At 40.0% G+C, this 12,453-nt stretch overlaps 1 pseudogene; it reads left to right on the top strand.

Moving 5' to 3' along the window:
* The first annotated feature begins 263 nt into the window (after positions 1-263).
* Positions 264-11,800, top strand: LOC147891643 (uncharacterized; annotated as a pseudogene).
* Positions 11,801-12,453: the final 653 nt, after the last annotated feature.

Genomic DNA, 12,453 nt, shown 5'->3' on the forward strand with positions numbered 1-12,453 from the left:
AAATCAAAGAAAGTGCTTGAGCATTGAGACGGTCAAACTTCTTTTGCTCCTCAGAAAGAGGATGAGATGCTTGAAAGTTTTTCATGGGGACGACAACACAATAACTGATCTTAGTTTTTTAGGAAGCTTTGTTGATCATTGAAGCGCAAGGTACGAGAATGATGTCGTTGATTTGTAAATCTCTCTCTTTGATAATATTCTTAAAGTTTTTAATAAGAAGATCGTGCTTATGCAAGACTAGAGTATAATGTGTGCTCTTTGATATGTCCATTGAGTTTTCAGGTGTTTGAGTAAAAGTTTGGATACTAGTCTCAATGGCATGCATCGATAATTAGAACCATTCTTGTGCCGTTGATCTAACTGTTGAGGACGAAGCTATAGACGTGAGCTCCCTCACTCGTCGACCTCTTTCCTCTATATCTTCCATCGATGTTGCCAACAAGGTTACTATGGATGGCTCCTGGCAAAGACTAACTGTATCAAAAGGAAGTTGGGTGCTCATGCAACCAAACAGAAGGAAGAAGCCACATCTAATTAATCTCTTTTTGGCATCTTGGAAGGGTAGGGTGAAAGATTTTAGAACCAAGGAGGGAATGAAATCAATAAAGGAAATATTGGTTCAACATGTATACATGCATAGAGAGCTTGTGTTGCGAGAGAATTATCCAACTTATCTTCCACAACACAGACCAAATTGTAAGTGACTTCATTGAGAATTTTATATTTCATAATCAGAGAATTTTCTGAACCTCAATGTCTTTATTTTTATTTTCAGATATATATCCTTCATCTTATCACAAGTGGTAGCCTAGGAATGCATTTTAGGATTCATGGATGTGTTACATGGGTCCATAGGAGAATTGCAATATCAAGGTAGATTGGCAGCACAGTTAGCTCAGTTAGGAGTCTTTTTCTATGATCATTTTTACCAACTATTGGATAAAGCCAACACACATGGTGTGTTGAAGAAACTAGCTCTCCCAACATGGAATACCATTAATTGGCCAATTCCTCATGGTGTTGTAACAGAGTCATATAGAGCCATGTTGTTTTTAGAAGTACAACGATACTTGCGGCCAGGGATTGCAAGTAGAATCAACAAAATAACTATTTGCATGCCAATAACAATCTTTGTAGATCTATTCAATAAATTTTCTATCAAGATTTGCAAGATGATGCTCACTTATAATGCAAATGGTGCTGAAAGAATTCCTGACTTATTGGATTATGGTTGGGACGTGATAACATCCAACCAAGTATACTGTGAGGTTGTGCACAACTCCATTAAACTTAAGTACATGATTGCCACTCAAAATTTCATATTAACCTTTTACTATAAACACAGTAGAATGATTGGGAACCAATTGGTTCCAATAGATCAAGATTTGAACTCTTTTGGTCCTGAGAATGAAGCACTGAATATCACCATTAATGAGAGTGACAATTTATTGGGAATTATATCACTCAAACAATGCTGCACACTCGCTCGATTACGCTAGGACATCTAGATGGAGACAAAGGGCAGTGTTACAGAAAGATTCTCATTCATTCTGAATAACAAGAAGGTAAACTAAGACTTGAATATGACTCAATGTTTTTTATTTATTCTTGAATGAATCATTGATTAACACTACATGTTGATAGTATTGCAGTGAAGGGAAAGGAGAATTCTGTGTAGAGACATCCCAAATGGGATTATTGAGATAATTCAAAATTATACAATTGTGAGGCAACGGATAAAAATTATAAATTATAATGTCAAACAAATTGATGATTCTCAGACAATCACTGCCGTTCAGGCGATGGTGGATGCTATGAAGAGTTGGCATCCAATGCCTAGGATGATCCTATGAAGAAGGTTGATCAAGGAGCTTCTGTTGTTTCCTCATCCACCACCTTCTCTTCCATGTTTTGATCTCACCTTCGATCTAGTAGTTGAACCTTTCTAGGCTCGTATTGTTGGAGTTAGAGAAGCTCTACAATAGTTTTTGCTCTAAAACTACAGCCATAATCAGCATTGTAACTATATCATTTAACATTTACAAATAACAATGGAAAATCAATTTCTCTAGTATTGTAACAATTTGCCATTAACAAAATAAATAATTTGTTATTTTAAAAATTTGTGATCCTTATTTAAGGCATTGCAAGTTCGCTTATAGATCGATCTCTTGATGAGTATGTGTAATTGAATTAAAGCAGAAGCATTCTTTTGATGGTAGATGTATTATAGCAAAACTCTAATGTCGACTTCATTTGACAAATGCTGTAAAGATTAGAATTTGTGGATTGAAAATAACAATCTAGCTCCTTATGCAATGTACTTACTAATCACTTACTCTGAATGGTAAGGGATGACAATTAGGGTCATAGATTTGAAATTGTAGTATGTGAACCACTTCACAAGCTGGTCCACCAGCTCCCTGGGATCCCTCATTTTGAAGGAGATACCTAGGTCCACGATATGTACCATACCTTGAATCTCCTCATGTAACTTTTTTTTGATAGAGGAATTTAGAATAGTGTTCAAAATAAGTGGTTGTCTAAATTGATATATAAAAAGAAAAACCTACTTCAATCCTACAAGGATAATGTATCGGTATCTTGTCCTGCTCTATCTTTGATTGCTTTGAGACAATCTTATGTTAGGGTAAACTCTCTCATTGACTCTACATCTGTAAAACTTATCCTTACAGTAGGTCCCAGTGTATTTAGACACTTGAGAACATGTAGCTCTAGATTTGCAGTATCTAGATTAGTGGACAAGGTATGAAGACACTTGGTGTCCTTATATTTTATCCTTTGCACCTCCTCAAAGGTTGTTTTTGCTCTTGTTTTTATTCCATGAGTCACTTGAGTCACTACCTCTATAGTCATCTCATCTTATTTTGGCATTCGAGCAAGTGGTATCAGCAAAATGTCCCTCATCTTAATGTTTATCATATTTATAGCCTTCAAGAGTTTATCATATCTCCATCTAACCATATTTAAAGTGGTGATATCTTTTGCCATGATTATCACCCTATGGTTGTGGGTTGCAAGAAGAAATGTATCTTGGAAAAAGTCTACGAAAAAGTCCTTGGCAGCAACCTGCAATGCCCAAATAACTATTCTTTGCCTTTGGTATCCAAGGCCCACAAAGTTCATATCATCACAAACTTGCCTAACAATCATTTGAAAAGGAGCCTTGGGAATACACAGTCCCATGGCTTTCTAGGCCCTTCTTATCTCTATTGACCTTTTGTGTAAATCTTTTCTTTTTTGCTTGTTTGAGAAGATGCATTGGCTTTCCTTTTCTTCAATGTGAATCCCATCCTCTTAGTGTTGCCAATTTTGCTATGGGTGGACCCTTGTCCGTCTTCTTGGCAGTAGCCTTCATCCTTACCGTCGTGATTGATGCTTAACTACATGTGAGATCATAAAACATAAGTCCTAAGTCCTCTCTCTCTCTCTCTCTCTCTCATGAAAGGCATGACCGAACATAGTGTAGGCATGAACAGAATACAGTTCTTTATCAAAATTTATGTAGCCTTCTTACCCCTCTATCCTTTGATGCAACTATTGATAGATAGCATGGAGTAAACTTTGTAATTAGTCTAGCATTATTCATTTATCAAAGTCAACATGCTTGGGCCAATGACAAATACTTGGGCATTTGTGGATGCTATGCTAGAGCTGCAATGCTTCCTTAGCATCCTCACCCAACAATACTATCATGCTAGTTGGTGTTGGTTCATCCTACAAGGGGAAGTTCTCTGATGGAATGTTATACCATTGAAGATACCACCTGTTTTGCTCTAAGAGATAGACATAGAAAATGCTAGATATGCTCGATTTGAGGATCATCAGATATCACTGTGTATCATGTCTGGGGAAGACTAAAAAGCAACCTTGAAAAGGGTTTATATACACATTAAAGACTTGTTTTGAGGTTTCATGGAATACAATGATTTGTCTCATCCATGTGCAAGTTTGAATCTAGCCATGGGCAAGTCGGAGAAGATTTGCAGGGTCCTCTAGGGCCAGCTCATGCACAGCAAGGCTAGGGCCAATCAAGGTAGAAAAGGGACATAGAAAAGCCAATAGCCAAGCTCTGTTTGTCTCTGTCTCTATTTGTCTGCTTGTCTCCCTCTCTCTCCCTCTCTCTGTTTGTCTCTCAGTTCTTTCCCTCTCTCTCTCTCTCTCTCTCTCTCTCCCTCTCTTGGATCGGGGGGGGGGGGGGGGGGGGAGAGAGAGAGAGAGAGAGAGATGGAGAGGGAGAGCGAGAGAGAGGGGGGGATCTAGCTGGAGAGGGAGACAGAGAGAGAGGGAGATAGACAAAGGGGGGGGGGGATCTAGCTGGAGAGGGAGACACAAAGAGAGGGGGGGATCTAGCTAGAGAGGGAGACAGAGAGAGAGGGAGACAGCGAGGGGGGATCTAGCTAGAGAGGGAGACAGAGATAGGGGGGGATTTAGTTGTAGAGGGAGAAAGAGCAAGAGGGGGTGGGGGATCTAGCTAAAGAGGGAGATAGAGAGATAGGGAGATAGAGAGAGGGGGGGGATCTAGCTGGAGAGGGAGACAGAGAGAGACGAGGGGATCTAGCTAGAGAGGGCGACAGAGAGAGAGGGGGGATCTAGCTACAGAGGGAGATAGAGAGAGGGGGGGATCTAGCTAAAGAGGGAGACAGAGAGAGAGGGGGGATCTAGCTATAGAGGGAGATAGACAGAGAGAGAGAGAGAGAGAGAGAGAGAGAGAGAGAGAGAGAGAGAGAGAGAGAGAGAGAGAGAGAGAGAGAGAGGGGGGGGGGGGTATCTAATTGGAGAGGGATGCACAGAGAGAGGGCGGGGGGTGGAGCTAGAGAGAGGGGGAGGGAGAGGGAGAGACTGTATAAAAGAGAGTGATATGGAGGGTTGGGAATTTCCCAACCCTCCTAATCGCTTTCTTTTGTACACACTCTATGTACACACACACACACACACACACACCCCACAGAGAGAGAGAGAGAGAGAGAGAGAGAGGGGGGGGGAGATGGAGAGAGAGAGGGAGGGAGACACATAGAGAGAGAGAGAGAGAGAGAGAGAGAGTTTCCAATCCTTGCCCTCGCTTAATGTATGCACTAACTACTTTTAGTAAAGACAAGTAGTTTTCCAATCCTTGCACTTGCTAAAACAGTCCTTATTCTGAAAGAGAGAGAGAGAGAGAGAGAGAGAGAGAGAGGTGGCAATGGGGGAGTGGGGGTGGGGATGGAGCTAGAGAGAGGGAAAGGGAGAGAGATGAAGAGAGAGAGAGAGAGAGAGAGAGAGAGAGAGAGAGAGAGAGGAAGGCTATAGAGGATAGAGAGAGTGTGTGTGTGTGTCTATGCAAGAGAGAGAGGGAAATATATTTTGATCCCTTCTCTATTACATTAGAGCACTGAAAAGTCTTTGTGCAAGTGTATTTCCATTACTTATCTATTACACCTTTAGAAAACACATAAGTCTCTATGGAAGTATATTTCCATCAATTGTCTATTACACCATTAGAGAGAGCATATGTCCTCCAAAGTGCCTAATATCGCATTGGCTTTGTGAAAACAAGTAGAATTTAAATCCGCAGGCCATTTGTCTCACCAGTTTTGGCATCTGCAATCTTGCCACAGACTCTCCTCATAAGATGCTTCGAATCTTTTGCCGACTTGTAAGTATTCAACAACTCCTCTTTTTGCTCTTGGCTTTCCTCATCTTCACCTTTTCGTTCAATACAACTTCTAGCCGTTGCCATATCCTGTACAAGGATTTAGCTCATAAGCATAAGGGTTACATGACTCAATGAAGCGAAAAAGAAAGCTAGAGATATTCACCTCTTTTGTTGAGTTCAAATCAAGCAGCCATGTTTGTAACATATCCTCCTTGAATGACTTACCGCTCATGGGTCCATATAAAAGGGATCTAAGACAAAATTTTAGTTCGATAAATGTAGTCACGTAGTAACTAGCCATCGTATGGGAAGGAAAGTGAGAGAAGGAAAGTGAGGGAGCGATAGTGAGGGATGCACAGTTAGCTATCCTTGCTTCAAGAGTGATAGAAAGTGAGAGAATAGACAATGACGTATAGTGAAGGAAGCACGCTCTTCGAGGCAATCTTGTCCTCGATCACTTTTTGTATACTTTATGTTGTGGATCACTTTCCTTAAGCTCTCCTTCAGCTCTGACACTCGTTTTTTTCAAGATATACCTCCCAATGTTTTATGTAGGGAAATAGAGAGAGAGAGAGAGAGAGAGAGAGAGAAGAAGAGGAATCCAGTACATTTGGTCCACTCTGTCTCGCTTGGGTGTGATCAAGTTTGGCCTATTGTAGAAGGTTCTAAAGGTGCATTCTCTCTTTCTCTCACTCCCTTTCCATCCCCTTCATTTTTCAATGTGTTTTTTAACATTATGATGAATTTCCATAGGTTCCAATGACTCCAACCGAGCAGGATTTAAAAACATATTTAGAACAACTATATCTCCAATACAAAGATATTGTCGAACCCCCTATTGAAATGGGAACTCTACCTAGAGCATTACTCATTCCTAGCACACAAGACAGCGTTGACTACTATGTCTCAGATTCTGACAAGTTTGATTGAGAAATTTTAGAAGATTCAATTGATGAGATGAAATTTTGGATCACATGAGAAGGACACACACCTTTGGAAATGAAGCAAAAAGAGGACGAGGAAAAAGGTTATGGAAAAAGATAAAGTGGAGGCAAAAATGAAAGGAAAAAAGAAGAAAGACAAGGCAAAGTCAAGCAAGAGTGGCAAAAAGAGCTCTAAAAAGTAGTTCTTTTGACTATATTTGAAACATGTATTTCCAATCACCATTTCTCATCAATAATTGACATCTGCAAGCATGTAGCCAATATACTTTCTTTATGATTTTCATAAAAATAACTTCCAACAATGTTATAGATATTTTAGTGGACTATGCATTATAATTTTTGGTGTGATATGCGATGACTTAGCCTTTATTCTCATTAAGCCAATGATAAATCAAAGGATATGGAAATCATAATTTTATTGTTGGTGCTTCATTTAGATTGTGGAGAGAGATAGTAAATTATTTTTTATAACTTGGATTGTATAACTTTATTGAAAGGTGCTTCATTTAGATTGTATGGAGAGAGACAATAAATTGCTTTTTATAACTTGGATTGTATAACTTTATTGAAAGGTTTCATTTAGATTGTGGAGAGAGATGATAAATTGCTTTTTATAACTTGGATTGTATAACTTTATTGAAATTGCTTTTTTGATTGAAGATAATAAATTTAAAGTGATAATTCAATTTTTGGTGCAAGGGCTACTGGAATAATCGCCAATTTTGTCAATGAAAAGGAGATTGCAGGGATTATCTTTCCTTTTTCAGGGAGAGGGAAGTTCAAGAAAGAAGGAGAGAAATAATAAAATTGAGCTAGCAAGTGTTCTAGGGATGTCTTTTGTAAAAACAATAGTCCCATTGAAGGGGAACACATTAAAAGAAGCACAAAAACCTACAAATTTGTTGCTTTTTTATTTTCTTGAGAAGTATGATGCTTCAGCAGGATTACCATCTATTTTATGAGATGTGGAATAAAGAGCTAGATTATGTTGCCATTTTGGAGAGCCACAAAGATTTTTTAGCAGACGAGCTATTTCAAAAAATTTCAGAGAAACAGAAAGTAATCATATCTGGGAAGTCATATGTCCATGCAAAGGATTTGATTACAGGCAAAAAGCTTTGGATTCCCATCAATAGGAGGTTTGATAGCTTTCCAAAAAAATACAAAGTGGTTTGTAATATTCATAGTGAAGGATGCATGCTATTGGAGGTAAGCCTTGCTTTTGCTGTGTTTTTAAATCTTTGTCATGAAGGTACAGAAGACATGCCAAAAGAGGCCATGGAAGATCCTGGGGAAGAACTTGATATTGAAGACAACGGCAAAAATATAGAAGAGGCACAAGAACTAGAAGAGGAGGATATTAATCTTGAGGAAGAGAGCAAGGAGGTTGTAGCCTTGGACCTTGTAGCCTTAAACTCACAAACAGTAAATGGAGCTATGTCCTATTGAAGGATTGGATTGAGAGTGCTCTCAACGGAAGCAAGAATGGAAGACGAAGAGAGAGAAACAGAGAGCCACATAAGTTTTGATGGGTGCAGAACACCCTAATCTTCTTTTTCATTCATTTATATATGTGTTTGAGTATTGTACATAAGCGGGGTAAAGTCACAGTGACCTTTAACCCCCACAACCTTCCACTTAAAGGACAATGTGCCTTTAAGGGAGAACAACCAAGGAGCATACTATCCAATGCCCATCAATACACAACAATACTCAAACTGCTAACTAGGTAGACTCTTTGTCAGCATATCTACAGGGTTATCATCTGTACGGACCTTGACAAGCTCTATGCGCTTGTCCTCAAGTACCTCCCTAATGAAATGGTACCTGACCTCAATGTGTTTGGTCTTTGCATGAAAGATCGGATTTCGTGCTAGCTAAATAACACTCATAGAATCACTATGCAATGTCGATACACCGGTATGAATCCCCAAATCTCCCACTAGCTGATCAAGCCATATAGCCTCCTTGCAACCCTATGTGGCTGCAAACATACTCAGCCTCTGTGTTAGACAAAGCAACACACTTCTGTGCATGAGACATCCATGACACTGCACCACCTGCAAAGGTGAACACATAACCAGAAGTGGATCTCCTACTATCCACATGCCCTGCATAGTCTGAATCTATGTACCCAAGTACACACATGTCTCCTCTACCAAAGTAGATGCACATCTCCTTGGTACCCTTCATGTACCTCATGATGCACTTAATTGCCTCCCAATGCCTCTTTCTTGGATTAGCCATATACCGGCTAACAACTCCCATTGCAAATGCAATGTCTGGTGTAGTAGCTATCATAGCATACATAAGACTCCCAACCGATGATGCATAAGGAACCTTGGCCATCATGGCCCTCTCCTCATCTAATTTGGGACTATCTGTATGACTCAGTTTCACATATGGAGGCAATGGAGTACTCACTGCCTTCCCCCCCTCCATATTGAAATGTTGCAATACTTTTGTAACATACTCCTTCTGTGAAAGCCAAAGGAGTTTCCTACTCCGATCACGCATGATGCGCATACCAAGAATATGACCTGGAAGTACAAAATCCTTCATATCAAAGGCCTCATGCAACTTGGCCTTTAATGCATCTACCTCATAAGTATTCTTGCTAGCCAATAGCATATCATCCACATATAGTGCCAGGATTATGAGGCTATTATCCTTAGCCCTTTTAGTATAGAGGCAGTGATCAATTTCACTCCTTCTAGAACCTTGGGACCGAATGAAAGCATCAAACTTCTGATACCATTCTCTAGGTGCTTGCTTAAGACCATAGAGACTATTCTTCAGCTTGCAAACTAAATGTTCTTTGCCCTTTTCTTCAAAGCCTTCATGTTGCACCATGTAAATTTCCTCATGCAGATCCCCATGCAAGAAAGCTATCTTGACATCCATCTGCATAAGCTCCATATCCTCTACTGCCACTAGTCCAAGCATGCATCTAAGTGTGGTCATCTTCACAACCGGAGAGAATATCTCATCAAAGTCCACACCCTTCTCTTGCTTGAACCCTTTAGCGACCAAACGGGCCTTGTACCTAGGCATGCCATCACCTGTGACCTTCATCTTGTAGACCCATTTACATGACAATGCTTTCTTTCCATGTGGCAAAGAAACCAAGTCCCAAGTCTTATTTTTCATAAGTGAACTCATCTCTAATTGCATAGCATATTCCCACTTGCATTGATCCTCGCGCATCATAGCCTCTTTGTAGCAAGAAGGCTCCCCACAATCAATAAGCATCACCTAGTCTACCCCTAGAACAAACTGATCAGGCGGAAATCACCCTTGCCTTCAACATAAAGTTTCCCTCCTTGAACCTGGTTTTTGATGACTTCTAGTATTTTGGTATGGTGAAACACCCAAAACAAGGTTTGCTTGTCCTCTGTCTTTACCTGCCATTAAGAAGAAACTATATTGAAGCATCTAGATCTAATAAATGAAATCAAACAGTAATATATTTGAAAAATGAAAGTTCACGCTTACCTCAAATGCTCTCAACCACCAAATGTGCTTCTCTAATTGTACACTGAAATGCTTTGAGTTTTCTTTTGTGATTGATGTATTAAGTGCCCTATTAATAAGTGTGATGGTCACTCTTTCAATATTTTTCTCTTTCACAATTTCGCATTCATCTAACTTTATATAAGCTGTCCCTGGCACTCTTCAAATGTGATTCCATAGAATTCAACCATTCTTTTTAATAATTGTTCAAGATCAACAAAAATATTATTCCAAGGATTATACATAGTGGTCCCCTCACTACATTCAAATACATCCTCAATATGTAACCACTGGCCAATAAAATCATCTACTTGTTCATTGAGTGAAGCTCTTAAATTCCAAACTTTTGCAGGATTTGGAAGAAGCACACGTTTGATCCTTTGATCTTTAAAAGTTGATGATACTACTTTGAAAATAGAAGAATAACCTTTCATGCTAACTCCACCCTCATTGAGAGCCTCTTGAATTTAGTTTCTTTAACTTTATTGCTTTCCACTAACTGTTGCACAACATTTTGTTTGATGGTTTTAAACTTCTTTTCCTCAATCATCCCTTTCGCAATAGTCATTGAAAATAGAGTGTTCATTTGTTTTAGGGGAAGAGCGTTTGGATCAACATTTTCCTTTTGGGGCTCCAAAACTTTCCTATAAGCCAGATGCATAAATAAGAGACATAGGTTTGCAAATAGCAAACGCTTTAAACAGTTTTGTTCTACTTCAATGGTAGTGTCTAATTGCATACAATGATTTTGACTTGACAAGCGCATAGAGATAAAAAAGGCGATCACTTTTCCTTTTGAGAGCGTGTGCAAATTACTCCTGGATTGCAAGTTACGGCTTGTTGAACTTTTTGATTAAAAAGGGGGCCTTTGATGATGTGGCTTAGTTGTTCATATGCTGCTTGTAGGATTGTGCTTGGTAGGGGCTGTGTGCTTAGGTGGCACTTAACTAACCCTGAACCTAAACCTAACCATGGTTTAGTGTGAGTTACTTGACTTGGGTCCTATGTGCCATGTGGCAAGCTACTAACCCAAGTTAGTTAACCCAAGTCTAGATTAACTTAACCATGGTCCCACTAAACCATGCAACTCAACCTAACCATAAATTGAACCTTGGGTGCTTTCAATAACCCTGGTCAATTTTTATCTACCACGTGTCAATGTGGTGAGGGGAACCTTAGCTTCAAAACCTTTCATGGAGATACTGCGCGATGCGGCTTCTATCACTGCACCGTTCATCAAGCAACTTTGCTCACTTTCGATGATCAGACAAAGTTGAGAAGCCATCGTAGAGTGGGTGCTTGAATGCCTGTGCAGAACAGGTGCCGATCAATGGGAGTGGATGTCACTACCGGGGCTTGTTGTAGGAGGTCACCTGAGCATATGCTTCTCTTTGGTCTATGGCTAGCTAGTTGGTTACTGCTGACGAGCAGGATTCTGGACGTGTAGGAGACTTAGAAGGTTATAAGGCACCCCTTTGGAGGATGGCATTGGAGCACGGTGAGCAGTCGAGGCTCTTGGTGGCAGCTTGTTTAGTTGCTGCTGGAGTCGGTGGAGTAGTCTCAAGAGTCATTGTTCACCTTAAATTTGTAGGTGAACTTGGTTGCAGGAGGGCCAGCTGTAGAGAAGCAGTTGGAGGCATCCCGTGAGGCAGATGGAGTAGCCATTGTAGTTGCACTTAGTGGCTAATGCTCATTAGTGATGTGCTTACCATGGAGAATCATAGAGAGTGTGTCGTCCTTAGTTGAGGCTAGAGCATATCATCGTGGCTGAATGACAGAGAGCTTTGAAGCAAGTCTTCATTTGCAAAGCAACATCTTTGTAGGAACACTTTTTGCAACAGCACCTTCTTCACAGCAGCATCAATCTTGAAATGTCTTCCATGGACATAGTTTCACACATAACAACTCTCCCTAAAGATACTATGGGTGTGCCAAATTTCATCCTCTATACACAAAGCATGGGAAAGAAAAAACTCACTAATCTACCTAAGCTTGTGAAAGCATCTAAGCTCTGATACCATGTCAAAGTGTGGATCATACTAGCCTAGTGCACACAAGATCAACGAAAGGACTAAGGAGGCTCAAAGCACACTAAATAAGACATGAGAGGGAGATAGCAAATCTATATCTTTTGCAATGTGTGTTCTCAACAATACATGATAGGCCTCTTATAGAGAGTGCCCTTTGGATAGTCAACATTTGTGGGATCCTTTGATCCACATCTCTCCTTGTGGATATCCTTGATCTGCATCTCCACATCTTCTAGTCCACATCCTAGGGTGGATACTTTAGTACACTCCTTAGCACATACCTTAGCCTCTAATCTATGTGCTCATGGTA

This window comes from Dipteris shenzhenensis, chromosome 17 (assembly GCF_047967505.1).
Source record: "Dipteris shenzhenensis isolate YYH24624 ecotype China chromosome 17, Dip_SZ_1.0, whole genome shotgun sequence".
Lineage (NCBI taxonomy): Eukaryota > Viridiplantae > Streptophyta > Polypodiopsida > Gleicheniales > Dipteridaceae > Dipteris > Dipteris shenzhenensis.